The sequence below is a fragment of the Cibotium barometz genome, chromosome 12 (genome assembly GCF_041138505.1).
Source record: "Cibotium barometz isolate CiBa-2024 chromosome 12, ASM4113850v1, whole genome shotgun sequence".
In the NCBI taxonomy this organism is placed as follows: Eukaryota; Viridiplantae; Streptophyta; class Polypodiopsida; order Cyatheales; family Cibotiaceae; genus Cibotium; species Cibotium barometz.
Window position 1 is genome coordinate 47829400 of NC_141057.1, and position 14209 is coordinate 47843608.

Consider the following 14209-nt stretch of genomic DNA (forward strand, 5'->3'; position numbering starts at 1 on the left):
CTCAGTATGAAGGCCTTTGTGTGAATATATGCTCTTATGTGTGTGTGTGTGTGTGTGTGTGGAGTGCGTGTATGAGAACATATCTTGATACAGAGTTCTACACCCACTATTTGGCATTGATGATGTTAGTGGGGATGTCGTAGTATCTAGTTCATACTATGCATAATGGAGTTGATAGTTATATAGTCTTGTGGGTTGACTACCATGAGTATATAACATGTACGTTCCTAAAAGGTGAATTTGGGCATGTTCTTGGATTCATCTAGGTATATAATTCAGTCGTATTAGCGGACATACATATTTCACATTGTGAATTTTTCGTCTAAGTTGCGGCTAGTTGATATTGTGCTTATTCTTTCTATCTTTTGCGGTGTATTTGCCCTATCAACTACTTATTTGCTGTACTATTTGCTACTTCCCTTAGTGCTAGGCTTCATTATGGTTGAGTCTGCCCTGCATCTCCGGAGGTTTGACAGAAACTCAGAACGAAGGCCTTTGTGTGAATATATGCTCTCTTATGTGTGTGTGTGTGGAGTGCGTGTGTGTGTGAGAGCATATCTTGATACAGAGTTCTACACCCACTATTTGGCATTGATGACGTTAGTGGGGATGTCATAGTATCATCATAATTGATGATGTCTAATGTTTTGTAGAGAATGAGAAAGTCCTTGCTACTCCAGGGAGAATCAAGGATGATTATTTATCATGACCACGGTCATTCCAGTATTTTTAAGCAGCAACAAGATAACCATATTTTGCTTCCACATGAGAATATGAAAGAAAGAAGATGAGCATACTGACAGGGCAGCATGGTAGTAACCGTAGCAGTGTATGCGTATCTACGTGCAACCTTGTTCCAAGAGATAAGAGAAGACTTACTGAGGAACTCAGCTGATAGCAGGTAATTATTTAGCCATGTTATGATTTGAATGGATTGATTGATGCATGGAGTGGATTGATTGCATGATTGAATGTTGTTCAAAATGATGACATGTTTAATGAGACTTGCTAAAGATGAGAACGAGATAAACTGTGGTGGTTGGTAGGAAAGATGGATTATTTCTGTTGTAAGAGATCATGGTAGATATATGACACCTTTAGGTGGTTTGGGAAGTGAATTCAAATTTACATCATCTTTCTAATTATACTTATTCAATTTGCTTATATTTCATATATTAGTTTTGGATTATTTTTAAAAGGGCATTTCTTATCTTGATGTAGTTGGTTTGAACTAATAGTAAGGAGTAGACAAACCCACCATCATGATTTTGAGATAGTATGCATATATGTTCTCTTTACATTCACATCACATCACATCTATTTACATCCATCACATCACATCGAACTTTCTCTACTTGTTTTTTTTAACCTTTAGGGTTTAGGCTTTATAGTTTACGGCATTCTTATCACAATAATTTCCAAATACAAAAGAAGAAGAAAAAATCACACTTCTATTAAACGGTAAATCTTACATATTGCCTAAAATATAGGTTATCATTCACAAAGCAACACATTCATGAGACTATGAGGCACTATGAAATTGATATACAAAAATGGTTATGGCTTGCATTGATGGAAGGAGCTTTGATATCTAATTTGGAACTATTGTAACAAAGGTTGTATGCTAGAGGAAACTAGGGTGCATTAGTCAATGAAAGTGTGGATGGGATGGTGTTAAGTGGATCAATTACAATTGTTTCATGTCCACCAACTAATAATGAGTTGTCATAAGAGACCTTTGGTATCATGGAGTTGCTACGCCCATTTTATGTTTGGCCTATAGTTACTGAAAAGGTCAAGCTTGCAACTAGTCTCATGATTAAGGTCTCATCGACAAAAATGTCTTCTCACAAGATAGCTGTCAATCATCCTCCATCAAGATACCCATTGCCTTGCATTCTACCATTCTGAATGCCATAAGTATTATTCTTACATATATTTGTTAAGAGATGAAGATGGTGAGTCACTTTTTCTTGAATTCAATCCCCAAATAATAGTGTATGAGCTTGAGTTCTATCATCCAAAACTTAGCACTATGCCTCTAATCTTTTTGAGACATTATATTGGTGAGGTTCTATGAGGATCGGGTGATCCATATACTATCTACATGTCATGTTCACAAAAAACAAATAAATAGTGTAATGAGAGAGACTAACACTTACACAAAATAAGCATCAATCTACTTAAACCATGCTTGTGGGACCTATTTCATCTTTTAGAGTGTCCTTTTTTAAATTGTACACCTTGTTTTCACAATTAAGAACCAAAAAGCTTGGTGCGTGCTATATATAAATTTCCTCCTTGAGGTTCTTGATGAGAAAAGTAGATTTGACATCCGTTTGATTTATGTCACCTTGCTACATTCCTATTGCTAAGATACTACAAGTTTTGCTCAATCTTGTTGTGGGATAAAAGACTTAAAAGCTAATTTCTTTGTTCTATAAAAACCCTTTGGCAATCATCCATGCCTTGTACTTTTCTAAAGTACCACCATCTCTATATTTGACCTTGAAGATTGAACTAGTATTACTGACAAAATATTTTTTATGTGAATGCACAATTTTCCAAATGTGGTTTTTGAAGGATGGATTAATACTATGCATGCATGATCCTATCCAATATAATTTTAGTATGTTTATACAAAGGTGATGGGTTTCTAAATCCTAAGCACCTCTGATGTCAGAACACATGATTTACAAGATTCTCCCAAGCTCTATTTTTATTCTCCATCCTTCTAGACTTAAAAGCATCTTGAGATGAATCCTTTACAGTTAAAGGTTCTTCACTATCCAAGTGCTTTTTGTAACATCAAGGAAACAATTTGCTCTTTTTTTTTTGTGGCACAACATACACTAGATGGCATTTTGGAACAAATTTGGTAACTTGTGCATGTAGGATATGTATAAAAAAATATTTACACTTATAACTTAAAGTGTGCAGATAGAGGTATCCTATCCAAGTAGGCATGCTATGGAGTCATCTCGTTTACAACCTTTTTTACACTTTGGCTAAGAATGTAGACAATGGTGTCAACTGCCTCAGCCTAAAAGAATCTAGTAAGATTTCTTCCAATGAGAATACTTCTTTTCATTTTGATAATTGTGCCTTGATTGCACTACTCCAAATGATTATGTTGTGGAGCATAAGACGCGGTAAGCAATTCCTTGATGCCGTAGTCTTCACAAAAAAAAACAAAGAATTTTGAAGACATGAATTCCCCTCCTTGGTATGCTTTGAAATTCTTCAACTTTATTCTTATTGCAGTTTAAATTCTTCAACTTTATTCTTATTGCAGTTTTTACCATTGCTAGCCATTTGTCTAAGAAAATACTTCTAAACCTTCCTATAACCAAATATGAAATAAAAAAGAACCTCTAAGAGAAATGGTGTTTATATTTCTTAATAAGATCACCACATATATAGGAGGTGAAGAGGAGCCTTGGCTATAAAATTGGCTTCTCCCATCACATAGTCTTAGCTTAGCACTCTACATTTGTGAAAGTCTAAATATTCAAATGTCCATAGTGTTGATGCCATAATTTGTTGGTCTCCACATTGCCTTGAGTTGTAAATACTAGGAGATTAAACAAAGGTACTCCACCAAATATCTCTAGCAATGACCTTGTTAATTGCTATTGAGAATGATAGTCCCATGCTAGTCAAAATGATGCTTTAAGTCATAGCCCACAATGACAAAATAAACACAAGGTTTCTTTTGCGTTCTTATATCCAAATAAAATTTGACAACTTTTGGCAAAACCCTCTACAAATATGAGGAGATATAGTACTTATGCCTTTGATTAGACCTAGTCAATGTCTTGGAGCCTATGCATTTTCTTGATTATTAGCCCTTAGCCAACACAAATGGGAATAAGGATAAGCACTCATGTAATACCTAAAATAATGAGAAGACAAAGGATAAATGCTTGTATTGCAATTAAGGGTAAAACCAAACTCTAAAGACTTTGTGATCTAGGAAATTCAAAACAAAAGGTGCCTCATACTTTTCTACCTTGAACGTTAGGCATAGGAACCTATTAAAATACCCATTATGAAAGTTTTTTAACATGTTCAAATAGCTTTATGGCATATGATCCAAGTTGCTATGAGATTTAAAGTCCCATATTCTTTGGCTATACCTCTAGTATTCCATTTCACATTCATCCTTTTTTGAATAAAAAACGAGGCATAAAGGTAAAGTTAGACCAAGTAAAAAAACAAAGGGGAAAGGGTAGAAGGAAGTACAAGTAAAGAGTGATCCATAGATTAACGTTTTTTTTCCAAGTATTAATTCATGGACTTCCATTAAAATCCTCTAGAGTGCGCTTGAAGTTTAGTAGAAAGCATCTTGTTACCTTTTTTGTCTAACATGTCACTCGAATTTTAGACTATGATTTGTGATGCAGCTCTTGGAACTTGAGAGACTTAAAAAACTAAAACATTATTGTAGCTAAAGGAAGGGAAATCACTCGTTACCTTTTTTTAATCTAAGATGTCACTCTAATTTTCGATTGTGATTTGTGATGCGGATCCTCCCAAACTTGAGAGACTTAGCAAGCTAAAACATTATTGTAGCTAAAGGAAGAATAAGGTGGGAAAGTGGATTAAAGTAAGGCCCCCCTCCCTTGAACCCATAAGGGGGAGAGCTTACAATACAGGAAGGATGGGACCCCCCTCAAGGAATTTTAAAAAGAGGAAGAATGGGACCCCCTCAAGGAATTCTTAAAAAGTTGGAAGATTTGACCAAAGAAGGTGGTAGCTTACAATAGGTCAAGGATGGGACACCCCTCAAAAAATTCTGAAAAGGTTGGAAAAATGTGGTAGCCCTTTTCTGAAAACCTCGTACCTTTCTTATAATCCACATCCTCTAATTTCCTTGATCACTTGGTTTACCCTCTTTGTCGTTCGGTCTTTGTCCATCGGTTTTAGGACGATGAGCGGTACCAAGATCTAAAGAGGTACTCACAACTTTGAAGAATGTGGGTGGCCCAGAATTGAGATGTAAACTTAGCATGTCTCACTCATAATCCTTTTAGGTAACCCATGCAATCTGAATATTTCCTTCAAAAGTACTTTAGCGCAACATCAAGTGCTATATAAGTCTTTTTCACTGGGATTAGGTGAGAAACCTTTGTTGGATGATCCACCACTACATCCACATGTTACCTAAAGATCCCTTGCTTAATCGATTGAAGGTAGCAGGGGGATTTTTCAATCCAATAGAATTACCGTAAATTCATAATGTCTATATCAGGTATTAAAAAGACTCTCTTAGGAATATCCTACTACTTAGTCCTAATTTGAGAGTACCCTAACTTCAAGTTAATCTTTGTAAATATTTGGGCACCATCCAATCGATCTAAAAGCTCATCTATCATGGAAATGGGGTATTCTTAATGGTTAGTTTTATAATCAATGCATAATCTAGGAATTTCATCCTTCGTCTTCTAGAAAAGTATGAGCGCACCCATGGGGATACACTCAACCGGACAAAGTCCTGCTCCAAAAAGTTACCTCAAATGTTCCTTGAGTTAAATTGCTTACACCCTCTTGTTGGCTGAGCTCTAAGTATTAGCTCAAAGTCGTGATTAGCTCATAAGTATTAGCTCTAAGTATTAGCTTATAACTTGGAGACATTTGAGTCAAGTCCTCAGAAAATATATTGGCATACTCATTTAACCATTTAGGTTCCTTGGGATCTTATTTCTTGCCTAGAGGATTTAGCTTAATGATGTAAATTGCATGTTTCTTATAGATTCTTTTTAGTAGCTTAGATACCTTCATAAGTTGTTTACAGATAGCTTAATGATGTAAATTACATGTTTCTTATTGAGTCTTTTTAAAAGCTTAGATGCCTTCATAATTTGTTTAAAGATAGGAGCTTCAGTTACTCCAATTCCTCACACCTTGTTCTCGTGAAGATCCATGAAAGAAATAGTCATTTTGTGGCAGTGGTTGTTAACCTGATTTTGGGTAAGCCACTCCATCCCAACATATACGCCTTAGGGAAAAATTCTGAACTTAAATTTGGTTAAGTTTCCATTTGAGGAGAATTAAATTATTTACATCTCATTGCAAATGAAAAGAAACTTCCCAATATCCAATTCCACTTGTATTGGAATTGGCTATGGCAATTCCAACATATATGCCTTAGGAAAAAATTCTAAACTTACATTTGGTCAAGTTTCCATCTGAGGAGAATTAAATTATTTATGTCTCATGGGTAAATGAAAAGAAACTTCCCAATAGCCAATTCCACTTGTATTGCTTTGCCTTGCTTCTGGTTGTTTACTAACTTTCACAAACATCTAGGAAAAATGAATGAGTGCTTCTTGAATCAACCAAACATCAAATTATGGTTTGGAACACTAGTACTAGCATGTTATTTTGTAAGACATAAAATTCTAGTGCAATATCCATGGCTTCCTCATCATAACACTCACTATTGACTTATACCACCTCACACACCATTTCACCCTCATCCAATGGCTTCCTCATAGTGCTCACTATTGACTTTTACCTCACGCACCATTTCACCCTCATCCGATATAGCTCCTCAATCAACACTTGGTTGATTTTAGCCTGTGTGTGGTGGTTGTAGGGGTAGAACAAGTAGCAGTAGAGGTGACGTGTCCTGTATCTGAAACATCCCTCTAAGTAAATAGGATGGGTTTGGCTGGCCTATAGCTGCAATGATTTGCACGGGTGGTGTTGGCAAGGCTAGTGGCGCTCCGGGTGGTGCTGACAGTTGTGCTGCAGCTTGGAATCTTGGATACCTGCACATGGATGTGTCATGGTTCCCTAATTTCACACAATGAGCATAATAGAGTAATGGCCTTACTCTTAATTGACGGCGTTCAGAAGTGGTGATTCATTCTACATATAAAACACCATACCAAATCTCTTCGACGGTAGAGATGAGCATGCCCATGGCCTAATGCTTCTCTTCCATCCTTAACCTTCAATTTGTTCAATATGGCATTACTGAGTTCGTCCATAGTCATGTTCTCAACTTGCTTGCTTTGAGTTCCTGTGTCTTGGTGACTCGAGACTCGTGAAGTTGTTGTTGAAGTTGCCTTGACGTCTTTAAGTTGTGGCAATTCAAGCATATTATCTTCATATTTGATTGCCAAATTATAGCATGCATCCAGATTAGTCGGTCATGCTAATACTAGATAATCATGCATATTATGATCTTGGAATCCTCTCCGAAAGCAGGGCAATAACTGATCAATTAGCCTCTCTCGTAGTTTACATCTTGAATTCAAGTGCTTGAGCTGAGATACATAGTCTCTCACATAGACTCATTTTTTTCTATCTTGATCAATAACTCATCAATTAGCCTCTCTCGTAGTTTACATCTTGAATTCAAGTGCTTGAGTTGAGATACATAGTCTCACATAGACTAATTTTTTTCTATTTGATATTATGCAGTTGTGCCACAAGGCTTCATCTGTCACCACTTCTGGCAAAGCTTGACGCCTAAGCTTACAAAGGCGGGGCGCCAAAAATGAAACAAGGCTCTAGCAGAAGCCGAGCGCGAGGCCAAGAAGGTGATGGCTCAGACTCAAACAATAAGAGAGGGTGAAGATAAACCAGACCCACTCTTAGTGCCGGACCATTTTAGGACATACAGATTGACGAACGAACAATGGTCCAATTGATGGCCAAAAGAGTTAAGGAAGATGGTTTGTCCACATCATACGATGGTCCAGCTGAGGTCAAGGAAATTGATATTGCAGAGCCAGGGGAGGAAACCAAACTTGTCTATATTGCTAAGACTTGACTCCAACTGAGGAAAAGGAACTTATTGCTATCCTCAAAGAATTTAAAGATTGTTTTTCCTGGAACTATAGAGAGATGAAGGGCGTACCACCTGAAGTGGTACAACACACAATCCCAATCATGGAAGGATCAAGACCTACAAGAGGCAGAAACCTTACCAGATAAATCTAAAATATGCAGCAATTATAAAGGAGGAAATTGACAAACTCATTGGTGCGGATTTCATCTATGAAATTGAGCACTCGGAGTGTCTATCACCAATCGTGATAGTGCCGAAGAAGAATGGGAAACTTAGGGTCTGTGTCAATCTCAAAAAGGTCGATTACCCTGCCTTATACTAAACACATTTTGAAAAGGGTAGCTAGTGAAGAAGCTTACAGCTTCTTAGATGGATTTTCAGGTTACAATCAGGTGTCTATAGTACCCGAAGACCAGCACTAAACGACCTTCAATACAATGTGGGGATATTTGCTTACAAAGTTATGCCTTTTGGTCTAACCAATGGCAATGTTCCAACGATTAATGTGCACAGCCTTCAAGGACTACTTGCAAAAGTGGTTGGAGGTATTCATTGATGATCTGTGTACACATTCACGATGGTTGGAACATCTAGCTTGTTTGAAAAAGCTGTTTGAGTGATGTCGATTGTATCAAAAGTGGTTGGAGGTATTCATTGATGATCTGTGTACACACTCAGGATGGTTGGAACATCTAGCTTGTTTGAAAAAGGTGTTTGAGTGATGTCGATTGTATCGAATATCCTTAAACCCGTTGAAATGCCAATTTTGGGTCAAACATGGTGTGATCTTAGGACACATTGTCTCTAAGAACGGCATTTCCACAAATGTAAGTAAGGTCAAATTGATCCTGGAACTGCCCCCACCCACTAATTACAAAGGTGTATAGAGGTTTATGGGCCACATTGGGTATTATCGTCGCTTCATAGTATTTTATGCTAAAATTACTAGACCATTATATAGAATACTCATTGTCTTTGAATGGAATGAAGAATGCCAAGAAGCATATAATAAATTGAAGCAAGCATTGTGGCCAGTGCACCAATTCTGATACCACCCAACTGGGATCTTATATTCCACGTGCACATCAGTGCATCGAAATTCGCAATAGGATGTGTATTGGCACAACCTGGTGAGTTCAAATTGCACTACCTAGTTTGCTTTGCTAGTCGCCAAATTGAATGATGCAAAGGTAAATTACACCACCACAGAATGAGAGGGTTCGGCCATGGTTTATGCTAAGAAGTATCAAAATTATCTATTGGCAAAAAATTTGTATTCTTTGTGGACCATTAGGCTTTATTATACTTCATGAATAAGCCTTGCAACACGGGAAGAATCACGCGCTGGTTGCTATTACTATTGGAATTCGACTTCATGGTCACGGTAAGAAAGGGAACACAACATGTGTTGGCCGATCATATGTCAAGAATTTCGAATAGAGAACCGACAAATTACCTCCCAGATGCTTGTTTGTTCAAACTAGACATGGTGCGTGAATGGAGTGAAGAAATATTAGACTGGTTTTATGCAAGAATGACCTTTGAACAAGGATAAAATGCGTCGGCTTATTAATCTGCCTGCACCTTATCAATTAAATGCTAGAGAATTGTACAGGCTAGGTAAAGACAATATCTTGAGAAGATATGTACGAGAAGACGAATTTGTCACTATATTAGATGAAGCACACTCGGGAATAGCCGGAATAGACTTTGTTGGGGAGATCATATCATGCAAGGTGCTTCAAGCAGGGCTAGGGTGGCCTATGTTATTCGACGATGCCATGGAGTTTGTAAAAAGATGCAAAGAGTGTCAAAGATTCGCTATTCCACAACAAAGAGACATGATGTCGTTTACCCCTGTGATTGTAAGATAACCTTTTGAGAAGTGGGGTATTGATTTTGTTATACCCATTAGTCTAGCTGCGCATCCATCACAAGCCCGATATGTGATCGTGGCCACAGACTATTTCATGAAATGGGTAGAGGAAAGAGCCTCTAAGCGAGTTGATGCACGAACGTCATCTAAATTCTTATATGAATTCTTATATGTGATCATGGGCCACAGACTATTTCATGAAATGGGTAGAGGAAAGAGCCTCTAAGCGAGTTGATGCACGAACAACGTCTAAATTCTTATATGAATAAATCATTTCAAGATTCGACTACCCTCATTGGAATTAGTCAGTGATCGGGGTTCACATTTCATTAATGAAGTGATTGATCACTTACTTGTTGCTAGATTCCTTGTAGTCCACTGAAAGTCGTCCCCACAGGAAAATGGTCAAGCAGAGAGTACAAATCAGATTTTGTGAACTATCTTGACAAAAACATTAGAAGCTAGTTGCATGGATTGGAAACATAAGCTAACTGTAACTTTATGGGCATATCGAACATCGTATAAGGTAGCGATGGGATATACTGCCTTCCATCTAGCTTATGGCATTAAGGTAGTAATACCTATGGAGTACTTAGTTCCAGCCTGCAAATTGCGGTGCAAGAGAGATTAACTAAAAATGCATTAGCAGAAAGGCTGGTTGATCTAGAGAAACTTGATGAAACCCGGATAATGGCATCACATGGGCTTATGGGGTCGAGAAATTACGGAGAAAGCGTTGGTTTGACCATAACCAACGCTAATGTCCTCATGTATGGTGTCGGATGCACCATAAAAAAGAAACTAAAGTATAGAGGATTAAAACCATTTCGAGTGTTCGAAATCACACATCAAGGGTCCGTCTGAATTGAAACTATTGAGGGTGTGCAAATGAAGCTTAAAAAGTATTACGGACCATTGACCCAGGAGATGCTCATGCAAGAGCATCTATTAAAACAAAAGAAAGAGCTAGCGAAGGAAAAAATCAAGCAAGATCAAGAAGAAGCCAAGGCCAAACAGAGACTCCAGGAGAGAACATTGCATGTGAACATGGCTTCACTAACCCTCCTTGATGAGGATGACCTGGACATTGAGCCAGCACATCTCAGTGTGAAAGTCTCTATATGACTAAAAGTCATGCAAGGAGAATTGCATTAATCGATATGAGATCAAGTCATAATCTGATCTCTTATGAAACAGGGGAAGCTCTAGACAAACCTCACCTTGAGGCCACCAATGCACAAGTACGAAGTGTTTTGTCAACTACCAAAGCTGTGGGATTTTTAAGTGTTAATATTTCCATAAAAAATAATCCCTTGGTTGGAAAGGTGTTTGTTATACCTAGAGGATCTATAGAGGAAGAAAAGATACTTGGACAATCTTGGATTTGTGCCAGTAATTGTAATATCCAGTGGGAAAAGAGGGCTGCACAACTCGATGAGGGCAAGGATATCATTACCGTGCCATTATGGAGCCCATTAAACAAGGGAAAGTAGGCTATGATAGATGACATGGAAACGCCAATGCCAATGAAAGCAGCTATCATACCGGAGAAGGCGTCAACCCACACAAGACAACCAAAGTCTCCAGTAATTCAGAAGTGGGTTCCTAAGAACCAGCTTCGAGCCCAGAAATACTATGATGCAAAGGAGTAACTGGGGGATCAAGACAAAAATTTCAAGCTACAGAGACAAGGGATAGAGATGGCCATCCAATGTCAGCCACAACAGTTTCCAAACGAAGCCACCATCCACAATGCACTCAAAAGCAATGGGTTTGAAAGGATTTGCTAGCTGCACAAGGCTATTAGCAGGGCAATACGACAATATGGGTGCCAAAGTTCTACCCAAGGTTTAGTACTGTAAATACTTTTAAAAAAAAAGGGAAGGACAATAAAAGCAAACAAGACCAATTTTTAGCTAAAGCAAATGCTAAGAAGGTACAAAAATTGGTTTGGAGAAAGAAGCCCATTCAACACACAGTGAACTGAAAGATAGCACTACTGCCCAACCACACCCACCAAAATAAAAGAGCTAGAAAAAGTTATGGAGAAAAGAAGAGAAAGCGTGCAACCACATGTGAAAGAGATAGAACCCAATCAACAAGATTCAATGGAGGCACTCTTCAATTGGATGGATGGAAAGATCAAGCACTCTCACACTGAGCTTAAATGATTGCAACAACAAATTCCCACAAGTGCCAAAGTACCACCTTGGTTTCCGTGGCAATAAACAGAGATGAAGTATAAAAGGTATTATCCATTACTCAAAAATGGGTACAAGGTAAAAATGTTTAATCTTCACGCCTTGAAACATGATCATTCATTTCATGTGTATTCAACCATTTTCTGACTACATGATTGAGTGTTTGAGCATGTGAGGAACATAGAGTATCAACCTTGCACACACTGGATAAGAAACAGTTCACGTCATGAAATGCCTTAGTCCTCACGCTGTGAAATGGTCCAAAATAGTTCACGTCGTGAGACCTTGAGCACTTCACATCATGAACTGGTCCTAAATGGTTCATGGTGTGAACCGCCTTACTACTTCACGACGTGAAACGGTCACTTTCCCTTTGCCAATCAGACTGCCATGTGGCATACTTCATTAAGATAGCCGCCAAGGCCGACAACTGCTCAATAAAATCAAATGTTTTCCTCTTTTGTGCATTCCGCTTGTGCAATTTCTTCAACGATTTCATCACTCGCGAATTGTAGCTCATCACCTTCGGATTTCCAAGCACTCTTCTGCCCACATTGTCTGCAACTTTGGTTTGAGGTGGGAGCTTGTGCTTTACCTTTGTTTTCTTTCTTTTCTTTTCCTTTCTTTATTTCTTTTGTGAATTGTTAGCACGCAAAGCGTATGTCATGTTAAATCTTGCGAGCGGTGAAACCATGTTGCAAGTGCTCTATTTGCATTGCTGCTGCATGTGTGCATATGATACCCGGTGTCATTGAGGAGTCACAACACCTGGAAGAAGAATTGGCCTAGGAAATAGGTTCTTATCAGGAAAGTGGTGGAGCAAAAGGAAGTCAGGGGTTCCAGTAAGCACAACAACTCAAATACCTCAACAAACACCCCCTCCTAGCCCAGCACATAGATCATTTTCAAAAACCTCTCACCACTTCGTAATTCCATTATATCAGATCAAAATGCATCAGCTAAGATTGGTGCAGAGAAGGCCACAAGAAAAGAGGTGTTGCAAGAGGAGGAGCACCAAAATCATGAAGAGGCAACGTCAGCACCTATGGAGGTCCCTGACAAAAGACAGGAAGCAGATAAAAGAAAGAGAACTGAGGAAGCAACCAGCCCAAGCAAGCAACAAAGGCTAAATGATGCAGACAGAATCCCTATCACTTTTTTCTTACATAATTTGGATTATGAGTGCTTTCTTAAAGCGATTGTTGAGGGTTTGGACAATTTGTTACAATTACCCCACTATGAATTAGAAGACGTAGCTGCAACAATCAAGTGCCTCCATTTAGGAACAGGAACAAAGGGTGTGGCACTGCCACTTTATTGACCACTCACATGCTTAGTGATAGAAATGCTACATTGTGGAGGAAAGTCCAAGAAGCAACTGACCAGGTGCAAATGCTCTAAGAACAAATGGCGACAGCTGCATCTACACACAAAGATGTCATCCTCAAAGGGTTAAGGGCTATAGAAGAACAAGAAGCAAGGTACCAGGTCTTAGAGAGCAACAATCAAGTCCTTAGCCAAACAATTGTATAGAGGATTAAGGAAAATATAGAACTAAAGGCACAACTGGAGCAAGCCAAAGAAAAAATTCAAAAAGAAGTTGCACACACAAAGGAATAAGCACAACAACATGCCCAATAGCTTCAAGAAGCTAACAAAAAGGCAGAGGATTTCACCAAGACCGTAGCTACACTAAATGAAACCTTCGCATCTGCTGATCAAAAGATACTTCATCTTTAGGTTGAAAGGGAGCATGCAAACAAAGCACATGCAGAGAAAGAACATCAAATGAGATGCTCAATGCCAAGTCCCTGGAAATGGAACAGATGTCCAAGAGCCATAAACAAGAAATGGACCAACTCACTCAGCAACTTAAGGACAACCATGTATTGGTAGTAGAAAGGCTTAAGAGGATTGAAGAGGCTCAAGGGTTGGAAGCATTAGCCACAGAAGAGCATAGGAAGCAGCCACATGCAGGTTTGAGGACTTGGATGTGGCTAGAATGGTTCGAGAAACGGCAATATCCTATCTCCTCTCAACCAAAGACGCAAGGATACAAGAACTGGAGTGCTAGCTCTGCTGGCAGTTAGAGAAAGAAGCAAAAGACAAGAGCAAATAGACAAATTGCGACTGCTACTTGAGCGAGCCTCAGAGATAGGCTCATTGTTGGGGACTCCTTGGGCCCCTCCTCAAACTCTCACCCTATTTTTGTCTACACTAACACTCTCTTTACTTCAATATGAAATCAACATGTCTGAAGACTTAAGCCTAGGGGATTTAACACTAATTAGGCAAAATACAGAAAGAGATGTCGACCCAACCATTATT